This window comes from Urocampus carinirostris, chromosome 3, assembly GCF_059441175.1.
Source record: "Urocampus carinirostris isolate Australia breed hairy pipefish chromosome 3, RoL_Ucar_1.0, whole genome shotgun sequence".
Lineage (NCBI taxonomy): Eukaryota > Metazoa > Chordata > Actinopteri > Syngnathiformes > Syngnathidae > Urocampus > Urocampus carinirostris.
Window position 1 is genome coordinate 66,988,902 of NC_142351.1, and position 11,786 is coordinate 67,000,687.

Here is an 11,786-nt window from a genome sequence, read left to right on the forward strand (position 1 = left end):
ACTTGGATGCGTGTGATGGAGCGTTGTCCTGCATGAAAATCATGTTTTTCTTGAAGGATGCGGACTTCTTCCTGTACCACTGCTTGAAGAAGGTGTCTTCCAGAAACTGGCAGTAGGACTGGGAGTTGAGCTTGAGTCCATCCTCAACCCGAAAAGGCCCCACAAGCTCATCTTTGATGATACCAGCCCATACCAGTACCCCACCTCCACCTTGCTGGCGTCTGAGGCGGACTGGAGCTCTCTGCCCTTTACCGATCCAGCCACGGGCCCATCCATCTGGCCCATCAAGACTCACTCTCATTTCATCAGTCCATAAAACCTTAGAAAAATCCGTCTTGAGATTTTTCTTGGCCCAGTCTTGACGTTTCAGCTTGTGTGTCTTGTTCAGTGGTGGTCGTTTTTCAGACTTTCTTACCTTGGCCATGTCTCTGAGTATTGCACACCTTGTGCTTTTGGGCACTCCAGTGATGTTGCAGCTCTGAAATATGGCAAAACTGGTGGCAAGTGGCATCTTGGCAGCTGTACGCTTGACTTTTCTCAGTTCACGGGCAGTTATTTTGCGCCTTGGTTTTTCTACACGCTTCTTGCGACCCTGTTGACTATTTTGAATGTAACGCTTGATTGTTCGATGATCACGCTTCAGAAGCTTGGCAATTTTAAGAGTGCTGCATCCCTCTGCAAGATATCTCACTATTTATGACTTTTCAGAGCCTGTCAAGTCCCTCTTCTGACCCATTTTGCCAAAGGAAAGGAAGTTGCCTAATAATTATGCACACCTGATATAGGGTGTTGATGTCATTAGACCACACCCCTTCTCATTACAGAGATGCACATCACCTGATATGCTTAATTGGTAGTAGGCTTTCGAGCCTATACAGCTTGGAGTAAGACAACATGCATAAAGAGGATGATGTGGTCAAAATACTCATTTGCCTAATAATTCTGCACTCCCTGTATGAAGTAAACAAAAGTTGAACATTGCTAAGTTTCTCGAAAGGACTGTTTTCCATTAAATCTTATTTTTATGAAATAATGCATAAAGCTTTAAAGTGCTACCAGTATGTAATTATCTTCACTTTTATCACCACACTGCGCGGACTTAGCACATGGGCCAGTGCAGAAGGCGCCGTGGCATAGCTCTGCCCACCCCTACCCAATCAAATTGTACTGTGTGCTTGTCTGGTGTTTAAAGATTCTTCTGTGTGTTTTCATCATAAATTGTCCCAACAGTGAACATACATTGATTAATGATCTTCCATATAAATGATTATTTTGTGAAGTATAGCCAAAATGGGTTCTGTTGGTGAGACACCTTGACTGAAAACTGTGGTTAACAATGTGTCCTTTAAATACTGGACCATGCCACTCCTACTAATGTTCTGTCAGCCATGCATGGCCCACTTATTATTATTAAACGCTAATAGAGACTTTTTAAAAAAATTTATATCAGAGCCATATGTGTTCATGAAACGAGCCATATCTTTCTTGAGACCCACCTGTTTCCAACCCCTGCTTTAAGTTAACATTGCTAAAAATTGGTGGAGAAAAGGTAGTTACTGTACTGCCCAAAGGGGAAAGGATTTTATAGGTCACATTAAGTCAACGTCACACAGAAGCACCGGCCTCTGAAATACTTTAAGTTATTTTGGTGCAAACGTTCCAAACAGGGCACCAAACGAGCCCGAGGGGCATGATTTGGATTAAATCTGGCATGCAGACTTTAGCTGATGGGGAAAAGGTCAGGAGAGTGGCGTCTTTATGAGTGCCTTTGACACGTCACTGACACATTGCTCAAAGTGCAACGCCGCATCACTTAAAGTATTCCTTCCTTGATGCTCGCCGGTGACTAAGCGGATGCTTTTCGCAACAAGACGCCCCGTCCGTTACCCCACTTTGTGGATGTCCACTGCCCAAAAAAAACACAGTAAGTAAGACATTGATTCAGGACTTGGTTAGGCAGCTGTAGAATCAAATCAATGATCGGTCAGTTTATGTTAAATCTGCATTCAAGCATTAACGCACTAAAAAATAATCATTCGAAAAGAAAAGCAAAATTCAATGTACTGGCTTAAATTCAGAAGCTTGCACATGTAAGTAATTATAACCAGGTTATCCAGTGCCCTGCACACTTTATGAAGAGGATGAAAGGAGACAAAACTAAGTTGTGCTTTTTCGAACGGCTGTAGAAAATCTAAATATTTAACATATGTGCTTTAAATCGTTTGGCTACACACTCCTAGCCATGAGGCTGATTATGGCCGAGTTCTCCGGTGCCTCACACACTTTATGAATAGGATAATTATAAAGAGGCTGTAGAAAATCTAAATATTTGACATATGTGCTTTAAATCGTTTGGCTACACACTCCTGGCCATGAGGCTGATTATGGCCGAGTTCTACGGTGCCTCACACACTTTATGAATAGGATAATTATAAAGAGGTAGAGGTGATTAAACCAAGTTGTGCTAGTTTGTACTACTTAATAATATTAAACTATTATATAAAGGTACATGAGTACTTGCAATATTTCTGCCACGCAGGTCGAACTGTACAAGTAATTACAGTATAGCCGAGTTCTCCAGTGCCTCGCACACCTCACGAATAGTATGAGAAAAGTCAGAACCAAGTTGGACTACTCCATACACTTTAGAAAAACAACATATTTTGTTGAGGAACATAAGTGCTTTGCACTTTACACATGCAGATGAGACACTACCAAGCTGGGCTATTAGTAGTTTCCAAGATGGCGGCGCCCGCGAGTGCAGAGGCTTCAGGGGCTTCAGTTTGTCTTTGCTTTTCAGTGTTCTTTTATCCCTCATATTTTCCCATTTTACAACTACAATAACATCCACAACACCCCGAGGGATATATAGAGATCACCGGATATCCCTGGGTGATCTGCCTGCCGACAACGACGGAGCAAAAGTAAAGGCTGCTGGTCAGACGTAGGCTAAGAAGGTGACCACACAAACCAGCGCTTCCAAGCATGTTCCTGACCAACGGCAGATCCATCGTCCACAAAATGAGTGAATTTGAGCTGCGGATCGCCACCAACAGCTTCGTCCGAAATTGGAGTATTTTTGTCATCACGGAGTCTTGGCTTCCCCGATGCCGCAGTCCAACTAGCAGGATGCATGCTTCACCGGCACGAACGAGACAGAGACTCCGGTAAAAACAGGGGTGGGGAACTATGCACTATAATAACAGCCGAATCATTGGCACACACTGCTCACTCGATATGGAGTTTCTAGCAGTATTGTGTAGACCAGACCTGGGCACTCCGGTCCTGGAGGGCCATATGTCCTGCCAGATTTTGAAGTTTGCTCTTTTTTAACTCAGGTGATACAAATTATAACCTCGTTAGCAAGCTAGCAAGTGCTCGTTAACGATACTGGTGATTGGAATCACCTGTATTGGATCAGAGAAACCTCAAAAATCATGCAGAACATACGGCCCTCCAGGACCGGAGTGCCCAGGTCTGGTGTAGACCCTTCTATCTACCGAGAGAGCCAACTGTGGCCATTGTGGTTGCTGTTTACGTTCCACCGGATGCTAACGTTAGCATAGCATTAAATCTCCTGCCCTCTGCTATCAATAAACAGCTGCTTGCACACCCGACAGAGCTTTTATCATCGCCGGCGACTTAAATCAGGCATGCACAAGGACTGTACTTCCCAAATTCATTCAATACGTGTACTGAGCAATTAGGGAAAAAAACACTGGACCGTGTGTACAGTAAGATCAGACATCTAGTTAGATCCGGCCATCTCTGTCTGTCCCTCACCCCCTCACACACACCCCCTACGGAGGAAAACAAAGTATATGCAACAAGGACAGTACAAACATCTTCTTTGTTCCTTTACCTCTTTGTTTTCCTTATCCTCACTGTAAAATGTGACTCTGGATTGCCACGTCCAATTTCGTTGTCACAATATAACCCATGCTGTAACAATGACAATAAAGCTATATTCTATTATATTTTATTACATATTACTTAAGATAATCAAAATATTATATAGTAATAAAAGTGCTTTAAAGCTTTTAGCTACAAATTCCGAGCCATGCGACTGAATATGGCCGAGCTCACCAATGCCTCTTATTTTATGAAGTGGCAAAAAGGAGCCACGGCTGAGTTGTACAGCGCCATGCTACTTTAGGGACCACGTTATTTCAGGATGTTCAAAAATGCTCAATTGGAGGGTCAGGGGCCAGTGACAGTACCCTGTTGTTCATTCTCCGCCACGAGTGGGTAGAGCCTCTCGCTCCAGATGCTTAAGCTATTATGTGTCACGATGCTGTAGTGCATGTTAAGGCGGCATTAATAAGCAATGGAGCACAAGCGGCTAGCGTCTGCGCCATAATGGGCCTGGACACTTGTCAAATTTCCTATTGCTCACCTCGGACGGGCGCCTTGCCAAATGACCCGCTGCTTTTCTACATTTATGTAGGGCATTTTTTTTTTCTCTCCGTGAGCCACATGCGTTTCAACATCTAAGGGCCTTGTTTACTTATTTTTTTTGGTATTATTATTAGTAGTAGTAGTAGTATTGTATTTTATTTTATCTTTCTAGGCATCATTGTTCAATTATTGTATGTCTCCAGATCAGTGTTAATTATTTTTATTTTCATGGGTCCCTTGAGGGACTCTGCCAATGAGAGTGCTACTACTCCCAAGTGTAGTGGAGGTGCAATTGCACTTGAAAGATTAAAAAACAAATAAATAATAAAGTTCCCTAATTTCAAACAACCATTTGTGAACCACTGATTTAGGTGAACATCAGTTTAGAAAGCACAGTCACATTTAAAAGGCAACCCGACTAATGTCCTATATTCTAAAATCACTCGGCAAAAAAAAAAAACAACAACATTATTTCAACCTTCTGGGTTATGGAATAATAATAAATAAAAATTTATGTTCTAAAGAGAAATATTCATTTGACATTATTTCGTACAATTACTGGCAACTATATTATGAAATATTTTGAAACAAAACAATACAAATTTTAAATTGTTTTTTAAACCAAAGCCTTATACAGTCCAAAGTTTGTTTGTTATTATGTAATAACAATATGTTACAATAAGTCATAACATCTCCAGTTGTTTTGTACAATTATTTGTGGAGAAGGCCAATGTTTAATTTTATTTTTAAATAAATGACAAACCCAAAATAACTTCCTACGATCTAAAACCATCAACCGAAAATATGAGCCAAATTGGATACAAAAATCAACTATGAATTAATTAAATCAAACGTATTATGTAATTATAATAAATAATAATAATAAGTAATCATACCATGGGTTCTAAACATAATGAAATACTTTTTTATAACTACTGTTATCTTATTTGTGAAGTTGTTATGAAACAAAATCGCCCTATTTTTAATTGTTTATCGTTTTTTTGTTTGTTTTTTTTGTAATAAATGACAAACCCAAAATAACTTCCAACACAATAAAATCACACGGCTAAAATGATGTCCCATCCATGCATTATCTTCACCTCTTATCCTCAGTGGGGTTGCAGTGGTGCTGGAGCCCATCCCATCTTTCCTTGGGCAGTGGGCAGGGCACACCTTCAACTGGTTGCCGGCTTGTCGCAGGCCTCACAGAGATGGCCAACTAACTCGCTCATTCACACCTAGGGACAATTTGTACTGGCCAATTAACATTATATGCACGTTTTTGGGACCGTGGGAGGAAACCGGAGTGCCACAAGGAAACCCACGCACGCACGGGCAGAACATGCAAATTTTTACACAGGGAACCGCTGCACCATGGGGCTGCGTGCTAACCACCCATCCGCCGTGCCGCCAAAAGATGTTCCATATTGGGTAAAAATAAATTGAATCTATTCAAATCATTAGGTTATTATGTATTGATGTAACGGGTGTAATAATAACTTTTGTTTTATTGAAATTCCTGCTGAAATATGTGTATAGTTTTTGGTAAATGTCCTGCAATGCTGAGTCCAACAGTGATATCTGCTGGTATGGGGTGGGGTTTGGTTTTGGCTTCCAACATGTGACCAGGAGGCGGGGTTTGTTGTTAGTCTTATCAGAGAGAACTACAAAGGTAAGACCTATCTTTTGGTGCTCCACAAAAGAAGTTCATTTTAAACATTATAACCCCAGCTGACAAATCTCTCACCATGCATAGTAATGTGATTGATATTGTCAAGCTGTTTACGTTTATTTTCGTTTTGTTTCTGTTTTACTAAATATTAATTCCCCTTGTAGAGATCAAAGAGATCAGACCCAGCAGAAAAAGCTAATGTTGTGACTCATCCATTTGCAGGTAAATTGTACCCATTTTTATACTCATTATTGTTTGTATTCCTATTTTCTCATATACATTAAAAAGGATGATGTTGGTTAAAATTTAGACTAAAGAAAAACATGTTGAATTCATTGTAAACGTTAAAAATCCACTATACGATCTCTTGTTAAAAGTATCTTGTTAAAATGTAAAGATGTAAAAATGTATTGTGATATTCTAAAATGTATTTTCTGTAAAGTGAAAAGAAAGCTCTTTGATATGCTTTGTTGTTAGTCTTATCAGAGAGAACTACAAAGAGATCAACGAGATCAGACCCAGCAGAAAAAGCTAATGTTGTGACTCATCCATTTGCAGAAACTGTAATAATAAAAACCTCATCATCCAGTCCAGCGTGAATGTGGATCTTTGGTGGGACACGTACACCGCGGTTACATTGATAATAAAGAGTATTCATAAACTTTGGACTGTTCTAAACCAAACTAACCATTTTTGGTTTGTTTTGTACAATTACGGTCAACTTTTTTGTGAAGTTGTTTTAAAAAAAAAAAAAAAACTTGTGTGTGTTTAAAAAAAAAAAAAATCCAATCCAATAATACCCAATAATATTAATAATGGTAAAAATAATAATAATGATAATAATAATAACAGTTTGGGTTCTATAAATATTTTTTTGTTTTATTTTTTATACAAATACCAGAAAAGAATTAGTTTTTTTGAAACAAAAGGACCCTATTTTATTATTATTTATGTATTATTTTAATAAATGAGAAACCCAAAATAACTTCCAACATTACAAAATAACTTGCCTTGCGCACTTTATAAAGAGGTTGAGAGGAGATAAGACCAAGATGTGATACTCCATATTACTTAAGAAAATAAAAATATCAAGAACATTAGTTCTTACAATGTTTAACATACACATCCTGTGCTATGAGAGGGATTATGGCTGGGCTATTTGGTGACTCACATATGTTATGAAGAGGAGACACAACAGAGTTGTTACACTACTTCTACAAAAAAAAAAAAAATCAAAATCGATTCCGGTGCAGATCACAAATGCTTAGATTATTTTCTAGAAAGCCTAGCTATCCCATGTCTCACACAAAATATGACGATGTAGAGAGGAGACACAACTTGGTTGCACTACAACTTCTCAAGGAAACCAAAATATATTCTAATGAGAAACATAAATTATTAAAATATTTCGACCAAGCTGAGTTCTCGAGTGCGTAACGCACATTATTGAGCGGTAGAAAGGAGACAGAACCAAGTTGTGGCACCACATACTACTGAATAAAATATAATACAGAAGAACATAAAGTAAGGGTACAAATCCTAAGCCATGTGACTGATTATAGCCAAGCTCTGCAGTCCATCCCACTCATTATGAAAAGGTAGAGAGGAGATACGACCAAGTTGAAATACGTCATACTATTTGCAAAAAAATCAAAAATATTAAACAAAGGAACATAAGGGCTTGAAATATGTCTGCTACACCCTAGCCATGGAACTGATTTCGGCCCAATTTCTCCATCGCCTTGCTCTCTTTATGAAAAGTTAGAGAGGAGACACGACCAAGTTGTACTACTGCTTCTACAGAAAATCAAAATATATCCCAGTGCATATTGCAAATGCTTAGATTATTTCTAGCATGCTAACTCTCTCGTGCCACGCACACATTTTTAGGGTGAAGAAATGAGACATAACCAAGTTTTTCTACTACTTTCTTGAAAAAATAAAAATGTATTTTAATGAGGAACATAAATGCTTAGAATATGTCTTGCCAGCCTAGCTCTCTGGTGCCTCATACACATTAAGAGGAAGTAGAGTGGTTCACACGGCTGTATTCAAAGACACAACCTCTTTGTTTTACAGAAACACTGTGGGTGAGGCCTAGGCCTCTTTAAATCAGAAATGGTGTGTGGTATTCGGGGTAATCTGGGACTCCTAACACCCCTCCCCCACCACTCCCTACCCTCAGTTCCTCTCCTCCTTCACTTGTCTCAGGGCCCTTGTTTAATATTCAAGGATGATGATTTTTTTTTTTTTTTTTTGTCCACATACATTTTGGTTTGTGTCACCTTAGATTAAATCATTAGCATATTGCATTATTTGGGAGCCGGCCTTTACTTACTGGATTTAAAAGAATGGTAATGACAAACTATTTTTCATCTGCCGTCTTCTATTTAGTCGGCTTTGTCATAGCAAGCAATTCATTGTGGAGGGCAAATAGTTAATTTTGGCCTCAAAATCTGATTGTTGGATTAATTTCAGTAGGAAGAATATCATGAGATGGGCCGGCACGGCGGCTGAAAGGTTAGAGTGTCTGCGTCAGTTAAAAAGGTAATAGAATAAAATCCAGCCACCAGCCTCTCTCTGCGGAGTTTGCATGTTCTCCCTGTGTCTGTGTGGGTTTCTCAGAGGGACTCCGGTTTCCTCCCACATTCCCAAAACAATCATATCAGGTGAATTGGCCGGTCCAAATTGTCCCTGGGGTGAATGAGTTAGTGAGGCGCATGTCTGTGTGCCCTGACTGGCCACCAGTTCAGGGTGTGCCCCTGCCCACTGCCTGAAGATGGGCTCCAGCAACCCTGTGACCCTAGTGAGGATAAGTCATGTAGATAATGGATGGATAGATGAAATATCATGAGACGGAAAACAAAGTTTGTCAAGAGCAAAGTGTGTCACTGAAGACTTAAAAATAACCTAATATGGGATCAAAAATGGACCAACCCTGGACTTGGATCATTTTTTTTATTATGCTACCTCAGGATCAGGAGAATTTGCTGTGGTTGACGAAATAATTAATGCCAGTGTATACTAGAAGATGCTGTAGGAGAACCTCCCTAATCTCAAGCGCTCTTGGATCATGCAATAGGACAACAATACAAAATACACTAATAAGTCCACATGTGTTCAAGTGTTTTAATAAATAATTAAATAAAGATAAAGCACATGTAGCACCAAGTAGCACATGTAAAGCCCCAATACTTACACGTATTTTAACAGGCTATGCAAGCAGAACAACAAGATAGCCCATGAACTCGAACAAAAGAGACATTGTATATAGTAGCTGGTGTTTCGCACCCTTCTTAAGGGGAACATGCTTTTGAAGTGAGGCCAGGGGTGTTGTGTCGGTATTGCTATACGACATTTTCAATATTTTTCCTCCGTAAAAAAATTCCCCCCGCTGTAGTTGAATATGGTCACGTGACAAGGCTGCTACGTTTAATTGGTTAAACATTGTAGAGCAAGGCCGGGTTCTGAGTCAAAATAAATGTGCCTTAGCGGAGACAGACGGACGCGTACCGACGTGGAGGGGATTTATTAAGTCACGAAGGAACTACTTCAATGTTGCCAATGTAGTGGCGTAAAAGTACCTCTTTTCTTCACAAATGTACTCAAGTAAAAGTACTACTGGAAGGGATTTAAAAATACTTCTTGAAGTACAAAACTTACACAAGTAAATGTAACAGAGTAAATTTACTCCGTCATAACACACCTCTAGTTATTGCTCCCAAAGGTGACCCTGCTGGCTATTCGGTTCAGGGGGCAAGTAATTTTTTATATAGGGCTAGATAGATAAAAGTGTTTTGTGCCTAAATAAATTAAATCCACATGTCCAAACTGCATTTTGTATTCTCTTGGGTTATTTATGTGTCATGCTAAAATTGCTTGAGTAAATTTACCCTCCATGAAAAGGTTTGCAGTGCTTGGCGAACATCGACCTCATAGCTCTACTTAGTGTTTTTTTTTTTTTTTTTGACTTGCAAAAAGTGCTGTTTGAAAGTTTTTTTAATAAACCGTATTTTCACGAATATAGGGCGCACCTAAAACCCTTTTTTTTCTTTTCAAAAGCTGACCATGCGCCCTATAATACAGTGTGCCTTATATCTGCATCAATATTGAGTCGCAAGGTCTCGCAACTAAGGCAAGCAGCCGCCGACTGGATTTTTCCCCCGTAGGCAGAGTAGTCCATGGTGTTTGCTGGATATACATACCAGCGTTTCATTTTCTTACCAATGTGTTAATCATCATTGGAATCGGTCACTATAGTTATTCAGAGGTAAAGGAGGCAGGTCCATTTTAGCATTTAGAGGCTCGCATAGGCTAAAGTGGGGCAAAACAAGTGAGGCTGGGCCGCATCAGGATTTCCACAAGAAAAGCGCTGATAAAACATTCCAATGTTCTCAAATACCTTTTCTTTTAACACAAAATAATAATTAAATAAATAAATGAAAATGATCATACAGCAGATACAGACGATTATTAAACCTAAATTTTTCTGAACATAAATATAACATTAAACCTGAACTGTTCTAAATAAGGCTTCTCTTGCCTACTTCTTGCTGCTAGAGACCTGGCAGCGCTTCTTCTCACATAGCCGAGCCACATTTGGCTTGAGGGAGGAAGCATTGGAGACCCTCAGTAGGGCTTGAAGGTGCTCGTCAGTAAGTCTGGACCTGAACTTGGACTTATTGAAGTTCAAGGTGGAGAAGAGCTTCTCACACAAGTATGTGCTTCCAAAAAGGCAGATGGTCCGCTTGAACACTCGGGAAAGTTCAGGGAACTTTGGTGTCAACTCTCTCAAAAATTGCCGAAGCTTGTCTGCTTCTCCACTCACCTCCCTGAACCTAGCTTTGAGTGCACAGTTGCACTGCAAGTCAATGAGCTCTATTTGAAGCACAGGAGGGACATCTTGCACATCAAAGGAGAAGGGGTCTGCAAAAATTTGAAATGTGGCTCTGTGCGTCTTCAAGTCCGCAAATCTGTGATCAAATTCCTCCTGTAGCTTCAAAATGGCCCCAACATACTTCTCACTACTGATTAATGTGCCTGCATCCACGAGTGCCTTGCATGCTGGGAAATGGCAAAGGTTTGTCTGAGAGAGCTGGGCTTTCCACAACACAAGTTTTGTGCAGAATGTTCTCACATTGTCATAGGTAGCACTGACAAGTTGCCCCTGGCCTTGTAGATTCTTGTTCACTACATTAAGCTCATGTGTGATATCAACAAGAAAAGCTAAGTCAATGAGCCAGTTGGGATCACTTAGCACAGGAACAGTCACCCCTTCTTTCTTCATGAAGTCTTTCACTTCTGCTCTCAACACAAAAAATCTCTTCAGTACATTTCCCCTGCTGAGCCAACGTACCTCGGTGAAGTAGAGCACACCCCCATATTCTGACTCCATTTCCTCTAAAAAAGCACGGAACATTCTGTGCTTTAAGCCCCTGGATCTGATTTGGTTGATGCATTTCACTACGACAGGCATCACATTGTCAAACTTCATATTTTACTTCAACTGCATCTGCTACAAAGGGCCTGCTGATGGATAATGCAGTGCAGAACTATGGCCCCCTCCACACCCCTCTCTTCCAGTTTTTTTTTAACAAGTGCTACCAGTCCATTCTTCCTCCTGGTCATTGATGGGGCTCCATCGGATGTTATTCCCACCAAACTCTTCCATGGCAAACCGGCATTCTCAATAGCATGACATAGCTGGTGAAATATT

The 11,786-nt window shown here is 40.1% G+C and overlaps 1 pseudogene; it reads right to left on the reverse strand.

Annotated features, from left to right (window-relative positions):
- Positions 1 to 10,613: 10,613 nt before the first annotated feature.
- On the reverse strand, positions 10,614 to 11,465 carry LOC148370524 (general transcription factor II-I repeat domain-containing protein 2 pseudogene; annotated as a pseudogene).
- Positions 11,466 to 11,786: the final 321 nt, after the last annotated feature.